At 45.4% G+C, this 11,929-nt stretch overlaps 1 protein-coding gene and 1 long non-coding RNA gene across 8 annotated transcripts in view; one reads left to right on the forward strand and one right to left on the reverse strand.

The window, feature by feature from the left end:
* The window catches only part of RAD54L2 (RAD54 like 2), a 126,904-nt gene extending 123,961 nt beyond the window's left edge, over positions 1-2,943 (reverse strand). For 2 of the 6 annotated variants that reach the window (XM_077858721.1, XM_077858723.1), the window contains exon 1: positions 906-1,012. The gene's annotated coding sequence lies outside the window, so the exon portion shown is untranslated. Of the gene's footprint in view, positions 1-419; positions 440-905; positions 1,042-2,847 lie in introns of those variants that run through there. The other 4 variants (XM_077858725.1, XM_077858722.1, XM_077858726.1 and 1 more) reach the window with 4 other exon arrangements.
* LOC144289992 (uncharacterized) lies at positions 1,046-9,292 on the forward strand. 2 transcript variants are annotated; one of them, XR_013357878.1, is made up of 5 exons: positions 1,046-1,761; positions 1,927-3,079; positions 3,930-4,123; positions 4,633-4,696; positions 9,022-9,292. It is a non-coding gene; the product is annotated as an uncharacterized LOC144289992 (long non-coding RNA). The 2 variants fall into 2 exon arrangements; XR_013357877.1 differs by lacking the exon at positions 1,927-3,079 and having other exon boundaries at positions 1,126-1,761.
* Positions 9,293-11,929: the final 2,637 nt, after the last annotated feature.

Raw genomic sequence — 11,929 nt, forward strand, 5'->3', positions numbered from 1 at the left:
AGGTCATTCTCTATCGGGAAGCCCACTCTGCGAAGTTCTTGATCATCTCCCCAGGCTGCCACCACCATGGCCCACATAAAGCAGCCTACCAAACTCGGCAGCCTACCCACACACTCCTCTACACTCTCGAAATCACAACTCCGGCCTCCTCCTATCGCCCAGGTGGCCAACGCTACTCACCGTGGCACTCTTGTGACACTCGGTCCCCCTGCCCGAGAATCTCTCAACGCCAGGATGCACCTGGGCCCCGGAGAATCAACTCCCCCGTGCGGGGCTGAGCTCCTGCCTTTCCAGGAACTAATCCTTGGACACCCACCCCCACCCCCACCCCCACCCACCCACCCCGCCCGCAGAGAAGCTAAACTCTCAGTGCCTCTTCTCCCCAGCCAGACTCCATCTAGTCCGCCAAGTTCACAGACCTCGGGCGGCGGCGGCGGGGAGGGAGAAGACCCATCCGATGCGCCTTAGGGACCAGGCACAGTGAGTGAGGCCCCTAGAATTCCAAACGCAAGCACCACCACCACCCCCACCCCCACCCCACCCCCCACCCCCAGCCACCCCACTAGGGTCAGCCTCCAGGGCGTCCGCATCCAGCGTCAAGAGCGCACGCCGCTGGAGTTCGTCTCCGTGCCCCCGTGACTCCCTTTCCTGGCTACCACGATACAAAATAGAAGCCACCGAGGCCCCAGGTCGAGGCCAAGACCGCCCCCCTCCCCCCACCAGGCTCCGGCCACTGGAGTTTCCCAGTGAGGACCCAGCTCCCCAAGGCCCGGGCCGCGGGGACCGGCTTGCTGCCCCAGGCCGCTCAGCGCCATGGGCCGGGCGGGCCGCGTCCCCACTCGGTCCCCATTGTTGCGGGTCCCGGCGGCCCGAGCCGGGGGCCGGGGGCCGGCACCGGCACTCACCTCCCGCGCCGCGGCTCTGGGCCGCGCAGGGCCGGCAGGGCCAAGTGGCCGCGCGTCCCGCGGCTCCGGCCTCGGCGGCGTCGGCGCCCGGCGGAGGCGGGGGTGGCGGCGGAGGCGGGAAGCGGCCGGCCAGGCCCGGGCGCCGCGGGCTGGCTCCGGCCGAGCGTCGGTCTTCTCCGGCGGCGGCGCTCGCAGGCTCCGCTCGCGGTCCGCGCCAGAAAGCGTCCCCCTCCCGGCCCGCGCGCCCGGCCGCCCGGACGGGAACACGCGCCGCCGACAGTAAAGTTCCGCTGAGAGCCGCCCGGAGGCCGTTCTCCCCCAGCGCCGGGTGAACCGTGATTCTTCCCTCCCGGATAGAGCCATCTCTGCCACAGATGACCGTTTCAGGAGTGAAAGCGCTACGAAAATACCAGGCCTGAATCCACCTGGGAACGGTTCCGGGGTGGGATCGACAGAATGGGTCTGCACCCCGCCAGCTACCTGGCTACTAAGTGCTTCGACTGAACCTGGTTCCTCTTCGCTCTTCACTTAGGGGAGGCCTGTTAGGATTGAATGAGATGATGCAAGTGCCTGGCACGGAGATGTGGGGCCCAACATTGGGGCCCGATCATTGGTGATGCTGCTAATGATGATTGCTGCTATTACTACCATCTCATACAGAGGTTGTGCACAGCCCTCAAGGACCCTTGAAATTGATGCGCACCCTGTAACTCTGGGTTCACACACACACACACACACACACACACTCACACACACCTCCTTTCTTTTCCTATTGACTGAAGCTATCTTCAGAACCCCCTAAAAGAAAAGCAGGGAAAAGAAAGGGCTTTTTTAATCACTGACACGGGGACAACAGGTAAGGATGCAGATTCTCCTCCCTTGAGTTGGGAATTGCTGCCTTGTGGGCTCTAGTTAATGAGAATAGTGTACTGTGTCAGCTCTCTCCCTACAATCTCAGGTTTTCCTCCTCCCTGCTCCTCCTCCTCCTCCTCCTCCTCCTCCTCCACCACCTCCTCCTCAGCCTCAGGTCCTCCTCCTCCTCCTCCAAGGAAGTGAACATCGGCAAGATGATTTAAAAAAAAAAAAATCTAAAGACGGATCTTTTTTTGGAAGGTTTGTTTTGTTTTCTTTATAAAATCAAGAGGATAAAAAAATCTTTTCTCTTTCCCACTTCCTTTTCCTTCTAGGCCTTCACACCTCTGGATATCAGACATAGTTATTTTTGGAACAAATTAGGTTATAAAAATCCAAGTGTGTGTTCCAAGCTATTGATGGGAATTTAGATCTGCAGAGGTCCTCCAAAAAATATTATTGCTTTTCCATGTTCTCAAATGTCCCATTCTCAGTCCTGTGGCTACTGAGACTCAGGACATTTTGCCTTGATACCCTTCTCCCTTGTCTGAAGGGACTTTCCAGAAAGGCTCTGATATCAGTCATTTGCACCTGAATAAAATTTTGTCACTGTGTCACACACTTATACATTTCCTTTTAGATTATCCCCTGGGAATAGGGAAAGGGCTCTGTCTAAAGGCATTTTGATAACCAGCTGGAAACGCAGGCTCGTGGATTAGAAAGCAGCCCTCTCAAAGCCTCTGGAGGCTCTCTGCTCCCTCAAGTAAAAGGACTTCATCCTATGCTCTTAAAAGACAAAGGATCCCTCAAAAGCTCATTCACTTTTCTTAGCATCCTGAGGTCAGATCAAAACTCTGATGCCTCCTTGCTCCAGGTCTTGAATTTTCCTAATTGGCCTCTTAGTTTGGACTCCTTGTGTGACACATAAAGCAGATTTGGTCTCAAGAATTGAAGCAGGTTTAGATAAGAACCCTTAAGATAACCAAAGTGAGAAAAAAGAAGCCAGTGAAGCTAGGCAGATGCTTGGAAAAGGAATCATATTGTTTATCTCCCCTCTAAAAGACCAAATACACAACCATCAAAGACTTACACTTATCTTCCTCCTTTGTTACTGAGATTGGAGCAACAAGGGCCAGCACTTGCTCCCCTTCTATTCCCTCTTCCCAAGATGCCATTGTCCTTCTGTGACATCACTATTTCCTTTCCTTCCAGGAGCTTCCTTGACTACTTGGATAATATTATGCCCTCATGATCACCTCTAGGGATCATAGTATCCCCAATTCACCTATAGGAAATGGATTCTATTAGGAGGAGTCCCTAGAGTGAGTTAAATGCATACCTTCTTGTTGATGGCCCTATGTTCAAGAGAGGTTTAAAAATCTGGATCTTCCTGCTAAAATTAGGGAATTCACCAGCAATTTGCTAATCAATCAGAAGCTAGATCTAGGCCTCCTCCATCACTGTGAACTCACACTTGGAAAAAACACCCCCTACCTTTTCCCTGTTTCACCAGCTCCTCATTCCATAGGAGCCAGCTTAATCCTTCCTCCACCAGCCAGACTTCCATCCCATCCCCACTTCTGGATGCCAAAGATCCCAGATGCCATGATCACTCTGAACCAGGTTCCAAAATGACAGATGATTGTATTTCTTTCTTCAACAGCCGTCTTATTCTTGGAATGTTTTTTTAAACTATCTGCTTACACACCACTTCCTTCATACTAGATTATAATCTCTAGGAGGCTTTTTAAAAAAAATCCACCAAAGTCTAATGAAAGCCTGGCAAAAATTGCTATACCATAAAATTCCACGTTCAGCAATTATTTATTGAGTACCAGGCACTGCTGGATGCTAGAGAATAGTAATAAGACATGCCAAACATAACTATAAGCATTTTATAGGTATTAACTCACTTAATCCTTACATTGACATTGTGAAGTATATACAATTAGCATCCCTCCAAAGTTAGAAAAACTAAACCTGAGAAAAAGGAGGTTGGGGTTTGAGTACAGAACACTTAGGGCCAGAGTCCACTCATAATCACACACTAAAGTGAATGAAGAATTGAGCTTGGAGGACTCTTCTCTGTAGAGTGTGAACTAATAAAATCCTGTTCCATGTGGATGTTCATTCAGCAGATATTTATTGTCCTGTCCCGAAACTGTATTTCAGATGCTGATCTAGGCCCTGAGGGGCACAGCATTGAACAAGAGAAAACATATCTCTGCTCTGAAGTAGCTCTTCTAAACAGGAAAGATAAACACTACAAAATCAAATTCTAATGATTGCTGAAAAGAACTTACAACAGAGATCCGTATGGGAGAGGCAGTCAGGACAGGGGAGACATTGGATAAGACCCTGATGAGGTAAGCCCCTGAATGCCAAGAATGCTAGAAAGACACACATAAAGGCTCAGGGAAGAAGAATTCTAGGCAGAGGGACCAGAGAGCAGGGCAGCACAGTGTGTAGTGAGAGTCCCAGACGATTATCCTAGAGAGAAGTGGCCTGTAAGTCTGCTCCCAGATTGCATGGTTTTGAGACATCACTTTTAGGGTTCGCCCTGGAAAGGGTGTGAAAGATGCTGTTGATCAACTGTCCTAGGGAAGCAGCACAGATTACTGTACCTGATAATTGACCATGTATATCTGTTAAGTCCATACACAGTTGTCATGGAAACAGTTGCTTTTAAGAAAGAATATTTCCATTCAGTTCCATCAACTCTATCCGCTTCCTCAGAGAAGCCCTCCATGACTACCTACCCAGTCTAAGTAGCTGCCCAGGCACCATTTTACCACCCTATTTTCTCTATCTGCAGAGAATTTAATGCTATCTGATATTCTTCTTCATTGGCTTATCATCTCTCTCCCCTAATTAGATTGTGAAGTCCATGGAACAAAGAACTTTGTCAATCCTATCAAGATCCCCAAGACTTAGAAGAGGTACAGAAAAACTCAATAAATATGCTTACCAAGCATGAATATGTGTTGGGCCCATCCTTGAAGCAGGCCTATGAGGCACTGGAGATGAAAGGGGAGGAAATAAAGAGCCCTTGGACTTTCTGGCATACCTGGTGGAACTTACCTGAATCCTGATACCCTACAGAATGAGGTCATTTCTCCAAATCATGTGCTATGGGAAAGTAAAAGGGGTGCAAAGAGATCCCCTGCACTGGGTGGGGATGTAATGAAATGGAAGACTTTCCAAAAAGAACCCTTAAGGATAAGGCCTTGGGGAACAGCATGGGGAAAATCGGGGAAATAGATAAGAAAAAAGTCATCTTACCTCTTAACTGTAGAGAATCAACCAATGGGTACCAGAGGGGAAGTGGGTGAAATAGGGATGGGGATTAAGGAGTGTACTTGTTGTGATGAACACCAGCGATTAAAATAGAAACCTCAAGGGCAGCCCCAGTGCCTTAGCAGTTTAGTGCTGCCTTCAGCCCAGGGCCTGATCCTGAGGTCCCAGGATCGAGTCCCATGTTGGTCTCCCAGTATGGAGCCTGCTTCTCCCTCTGCCTGTGTCTCTGCCACTCTCTCTCTCTCTCTCTCTCTCTCTCTGTGTGTGTCTCTAATAAATAAATAAAATCTTTAAAAAAAATAGAAACCTCAAAAAATAAAAATAAAAGGATGCATGGCTCAGTCAGTTGAGTATCCAACCCCCGATTTTGGCTCAGGTCATGATCTCGGGGTCATGGGATGGAGCCCCATGTTGGGAATCCACGCTCAGCAGGGAGTCTGCTTGAAGTTCTCTCTCTCCCTCTCCTTTTACCCCTCCTTTTTTTTTTTTTAAATTTTTATTTTTGATAGTCACAGAGAGAGAGAGAGAGAGAGGCAGAGACACAGGCAGAGGGAGAAGCAGGCTCCATGCACCGGGAGCCCGACGTGGGATTCGATCCCGGGTCTCCAGGATCGCGCCCTGGGCCAAAGGCAGGCGCCAAACCGCTGCGCCACTCAGGGATCCCATTACCCCTCCTTTTTAATCATGAAAAGGCCAATTTGGATGCTTTTTCACTTTTCTCACCTAATTGCTCTGACTAGAACTATAATTGACCATGTATATCTGTTAAAATAAATAATTCTTTAAAAAAAACAAAAATAAATCATCCTAGCTGGACTTCGGGATTTGGCTTGATAGGTTGGGATGTATAACTTCTGACAGCTCTTTAGTGGCCACTCCTAGATCACCTCAGAGCCAGAGGTTTGGTGGGCTGGGTGGGAAATGCAAAGGAGTCTTGACTTAAGAGTCATGAGGATTTGCCTACCCTCACTACACATGGATCCTCCCAGAGGCAGGGTTCACCTTCATGATAAAAACACTCAGAAAACTAGGAAAGTGGGATGCCTAGATGGCTCAGCAGTTTAGCGTCTGCCTTTGGCTCAGGGCGTGATCCCGAGTCCCACATCAGGCTTCCTGCATGAAGCCTGCTTCTCCCTCTATCTATGTCTCTGCACCTCTCATGAATAAATAAATAAAATCTTTTTAAAAAAGACAAATAAGTTTTTAAAAAAAGAGAACTAGGAAAGCAAGGACCTTCATTAACATGATAAACGGCATTTATAACAAATCCACAGCTAATACCATACTCAAAGGTGAAGTACTGAAAACTCTGAAAGCTTTCTCCAGACCAGGAACAAGATCAGGATGTCTGTTTCACCACTGCTATTTAACATTGTACTGGAAGTTCTAGTCAGAGTAATTAGGTGAGAAAAATGAAAAGCATCCAAATTGGCCTTTTAATGATTAAAACAAAAACAAAAAGATAAATACTCAACATCTAGAAATAGAAAGAACTTACCTCAACATAATAAAGGCCTTATAAGAAAAGTCCACAGCTTATATCATATAGTCAATAGTGAAAAACTTAAATTTTTCCCTCCAAGATCAGGAACAAGACAAGGTTGTCCACTCTCACCACTTCTTTTTTTTTTTTTTCAAAGGATTTTTATTTATTCATGAGAGAGAGAGAGGGACAGAGACACAGGCAGAGGGAGAGAGAGAAGCAGGCTCCATGCAGGAAGCCCGACATGGGACTCGATCCCGGGTCTCCAGGATCACACCCTGGGCTGAAGGCAGCGCTAAACCGCTGAGCCACCCAGGCTGCCCCACTCTCACCACTTCTATTCAACACAGTACTGGTGGCCCTAACCAGAGCAATTAGACAAGAAAAGGAAATAAAAGGCATCCACATTGGAAAAGAAGTAAAATTATCTGTTCACAGATGTCATGATTTTATATGTAGAAAACTCTAAAGATTCTCCACCCCTACAAATGGACTAATAAATATTCAGCAAAGTTGTGGAATACAAAACCAAAATATGAAAATCAGCTGCAATTCTATATGTGAACAATGAATAATCTGAAAAAGAAATTAGGAAAACAATTCCACTTACATTAGTATCAAAAGAAATAAAATACTTTGGAATAAACTGAAGACCAAAGACTTATACTCTGAAAACTATAAAATATTGGTATAAGAGATTAAAGAAGATACAAAGAAATAGACATTCTGTGTTCATGGACTAGAAGACTTAATATTGTTAAAATGTCAATGCTACCCAAAGCAATCTACAAATTTGATGCAATCCCTATCAAATTGCAATGTTTTTGTTTTGTTTTTGTTTTCTGCAGAAGTAGAAAAATCCATCCTGAAATTCATGTGGAGTCTCAAGGGATCCCAAAGGGCCAAAACAAAACAATCTTGTAAAAAGAACAAAGCTGAAGATTATCTGATTTGAAAACTTACTACAAAGTTACAGTAATCAAAAGAGTGTGGTACTGGCATAAAGACAGGCATATAGGCCAATGGAATAGCAGAGAACCCAGAAATAAACCCTCACAAATATGGTCAAATGATTTTCTACAAGGATGCCAAGACCATTAAGTGGGGGGGGGGGGGCGGGAGGAGAATCTTTTCAACAAATGGTGATAGTCACATGCAAAAGAAGGAAATTGGACCTTACACCATACACAAAAATTAACTCAAAATAGATCAAATACCTAAATGTAAAACCTAAATCTATAAAACTCTTAGAATAAAACATTGGGCAATAGCTTTATGACATTGAATTTGGCAATGATTTCTTGGACATGACAACAAAGGCACAGGCAACAAAAGAATAGTCAAATTTGACTTCATGAAAATTAAATACCAGCATGCATCAAAAGACACTATCAACAGAGTGGAAAATGCAAACCATGGGATGGAAGAAAGATTTCAAATCATATATCTGATAAAGGATTGATATCCACAATATATAAAGAACTCCTACAATTCAATAACAAAAGACAAGTAACCAGATTCAAAAATGAGTGAAGGACTTAAGCAGACATTTATTTCTCTAAAAAAGATATGCAGGGATCCCTGGGTGGCGCAGCGGTTTGGCGCCTGCCTTTGGCCCAGGGCGCGATCCTGGAGACCCAGGATCGAATCCCACGTCAGGCTCCCGGTGCATGGAGCCTGCTTCTCCCTCTGCCTGTGTCTCTGCGCCTCTCTCTCTCTCTCTCTGTGACTATCATAAATAAATAAAAATTAAAAAAAAAAAAAAGATATGCAAATAGTAGGTATGTGAAAAGATGCTTAAAATCACTGATCATTAGGGAAATGCAAAGAAAAACCACAATGAGATACCACTTCATACCCATTAGGATGCCTTTTATACAATAATGCAAAAAAAAAAAAAAAAAAAAGAAGAAGAAGAAGAAGAAAAGAAAACCCAGGAAATAACAAGTGTTAGTGAGGATGTAGAGAAATTGAAATACATATTGTCGCTGATAGGAATGTAAAATGGTGCAATCACTGTGGAAAACTGTTTGGCAGTTCCTCAAAAAGTTAAGCATAGAGGTGCCTACATGGCTCAGTTGGTCCAGCATCTGCCTTTAGCTCAGGCCATGATCCCAGAGTACCAACTCTGGGCTTCTGGTCAGGCTCCCTGCTCAGCGGGGAGTCTGTTTCTTCCTTGCCTTCTGCCCCTCCCCCTCTCCCTGCTCTTTCTCTCACTCTCTCTCAAATATTTTTTTTAAAAAGTTAAGCATAGGGCAGCCCCGGTGGCGCGGCGGTTTAGCGCCGCCTGCAGCCTGGGGTGTGATCCTGGAGACCTGGGATCGAGTCCCACGGCGGGCTTCCTGTAGGGGGCGTGCTTCTCCCTCTGCCTGTGTCTCTGCCCCTCTCTCTCTGTGTCTCTCTGAATAAATAAACAAAAATCTTTAAAAAAAAAAAAAGTTAGGCATAGAATTATTACTACTAACCTAACAATTTTACTCCTAGGTACATATCTCAAAGAATTGAGGAGAAAAAAAAAAGAATTGAGAAGGAAGACTCAAACAGATACTTGTATGCCTATGTCCGTTGCAACATTATTCACAATATCCAAAAGGTGGAAACAATCCAAGTGTTTATCAGCAAACAAATGGATAAACAAAAGCAGTATATTCATACAATGGAATGGAATGTAGCCATGGAAGGAAAGAGGTACCGTGATATGCTACACATAGTACCATATTGAAAATATGCTGAATAAACCGATCTAGACACAAAAGCCTACATATCGTATGATTTCATTTACATGAAATATCCAGAATAGGTAACTCCATAGACACAGAAAGCAGATTGGTAGTTGCCAGGGCTGAGGGGTAGGAGCCAGCAGAGGAGACAGTGAGTGGAATGGAGAGTAACTGCTTCATGGGTAGAGTTTTATTTTGGGGTGGTGAAAATATTTTGGAAGTAGAAACGGTGATTGTATAACATTGTGAATGTACTAAATGCTACTGAACTGTTCACTCAAAGTGGTTAACTTTATGTTATGTGAATTTTACCTCAATTTTTTAAAAAAGAAACTAAAGCTCAGAAGTTGAGCCAGCAACTGGTAGAGCCGGCAACTGGTGGAGTCAGGATTTGAACCTAGTTTAAATTTTTTTTTAAATATTTATATTTTTATGTATGTTACACAGTGAGAAAGTAGGAGAATTTATTTACTTCAGGGGTAAATGACTTAACACTAGGTATTTTTCTGAGAGCAGGTTTATTATTTACAAGGGAAAAGAAACGATGCCTTCTACACCATAGGTGTTCAATAATAGTTCTTTTTTCTGAGCAGAGGAGGAAGAATGGTCACCATTTACAGGCTTCAAGGTTTGGAGAGAACTTGAGATTATCTGGAAGGAGCTGTAACTCCCTCCACGCAGTGGGAAAGAGGGGTGTCTTCCTCAAGGATGGGGTTTGGGGGAGGGACCAGCTCCTCCCACATGTTCTATGACCTTGGGCAAATCATTTAACCTCCCTGAGATGGGTTCTTCATCTGTAAAGTGGGAATAGCATGCTTGCAATGGTGAGAAAGAATTGAGAAAATGCCTAAAAACATTCTTTGAAGGCGCTAAATGTATGCGCAGGTTTATTTAGTTCAGAAGAAAATTAGGCTAACATCTTTACTGTTAAGTCAATCCCACTATCTTCTTCTAGGGAAGATTATAGGCTCGTATTCACCTCTACAAGAGATTGGCTGGGATTCCCAGACTCAGCTACATTTTTGCAATTATCTCAGGCATCTATTTCGTTCTTATTGGAAATTGTATTTGACTCTTTCAGATAGAACTAGATTGGCCCATCTCAGTAGCTCCAAAGTCTAGTACAGGATTGGGTTCCATGAACATGTATTGGACAGAATATTAGGGGTGTCCATGGTCCCTCTTTGCCATAAGGGGATTTAGTTGCATTCAAAAGACCCTGGGGATTTGTTATACAAATATGAAAAGCACACAGCCCCTGAGGCTCCTGGGAATACAGGCACACAAACATAATTATGATACAGTCTTAACTCCTGTGAGAACAAACTATCAGTGGGGGTTCAAAGGAGGAAATATTTGGTTTGGACACTCTAAGAATCTAATCTCCCCTTTGGCTCCTCCACACCCCTTTCAAGGCCTTACTCTGCTCCCATATGTGTTTTTAATTGTTGGGTGCCCAGTAATGTGTGATTGGACCAATTCAGGCCACAGGGCCACCATCCTTCCTGCTAAACCTCTACTCCCAGTTAGTAAACTCACTCTGCTTTAATGCCTGGGCCAAATGTCATCTCATTTAGATGGCCTACATGAATGTGAAGGCCAGTCCTTTCTCTGGGCTTTCTTGGCACCCACAAATATTTATTAGTCACATTCTGTTTCAGCCCTGAAGACAGTTATACAAATTGTCCTAAGAACTTATGTCCACTGGGGGAAGCAGACCAGTAGCAGACAGACCACTCAAGAGAGAAGCACAAATAAATACCATAGGAGTTGCAGGAGATACCTTTGGGGACTACTTAGCACATACTCCCCTTTCCAAACTTCCCACCCACTCAGAAGTGAGTCCAGAGGAGTATGTTTGTGTTGTGTGACTCTAATTACAGATGGGTCAATTGGACTCTGTACTCCAAAAATTTGGAGTTAAGTTTCAATGATACAGAAAGCTAGGAAGCAATCAGTCAGAGGGCACTGGGCTGAGAGGCTCAGAAAAGGGGAGGGAGAGGATGCCTGGGTGGCTCAGCGGTTTGGCACCTGCCTTTGGCCCAGGGCGCAATCCTGGAGTCTCCGGAGCGAGTCCCACGTCGGGCTCCCGGCATGGAGCCTGCTTCTCCCTCCTCCTGTGTCTCTGCCTCTCTCTCTCTCTCTCTATGTCTATCATAAATAAATAAATAAATCTTAAAAATAAAAGGGGGGGGAGGGAAGGAAGCACAAGGGCTCCCACCTGAGGAGTCCAAAAAGTACCCCCTTCTCTTACAGTCAGTACCTTGTTTACCTTACAGGAGTTTCAGGGTTTTTGAACATCATCACAATGGCCCCAGCTGAGCCAGGCAGGCTCCCAACCTAGACTGGGGTAAAAGGAGAGGAGGAGACAGGTAGGTCAGCTCAGAAAAAGGAGTGAGAGTTGATTGAAAGACAGAAGAGGATTCTGAGCAGGTGCTGAGTCATGAGAGCCTCTTGAACTTTATTGCGGGCGTTTGGGTTGGGTCCTTAGCATCTGTGTTTCTATTAAGCTTTCAAGTGAAGCCAGGGCTGTTGTTTCTGGTCCCCCTGCTTTGAGCAATGAGGCTCTAAGCAATCATACCCTCTCTAGCTTCTTTGCCTCTCAGGCAAGCTCCTCTCTCTACAAAAAGTATCTTCAGGTAGGTAGGTGTCACCCTGTCTCCTCCCTTGCC

Source organism: Canis aureus, chromosome 19 (assembly GCF_053574225.1).
Source record: "Canis aureus isolate CA01 chromosome 19, VMU_Caureus_v.1.0, whole genome shotgun sequence".
Taxonomy (NCBI): domain Eukaryota; kingdom Metazoa; phylum Chordata; class Mammalia; order Carnivora; family Canidae; genus Canis; species Canis aureus.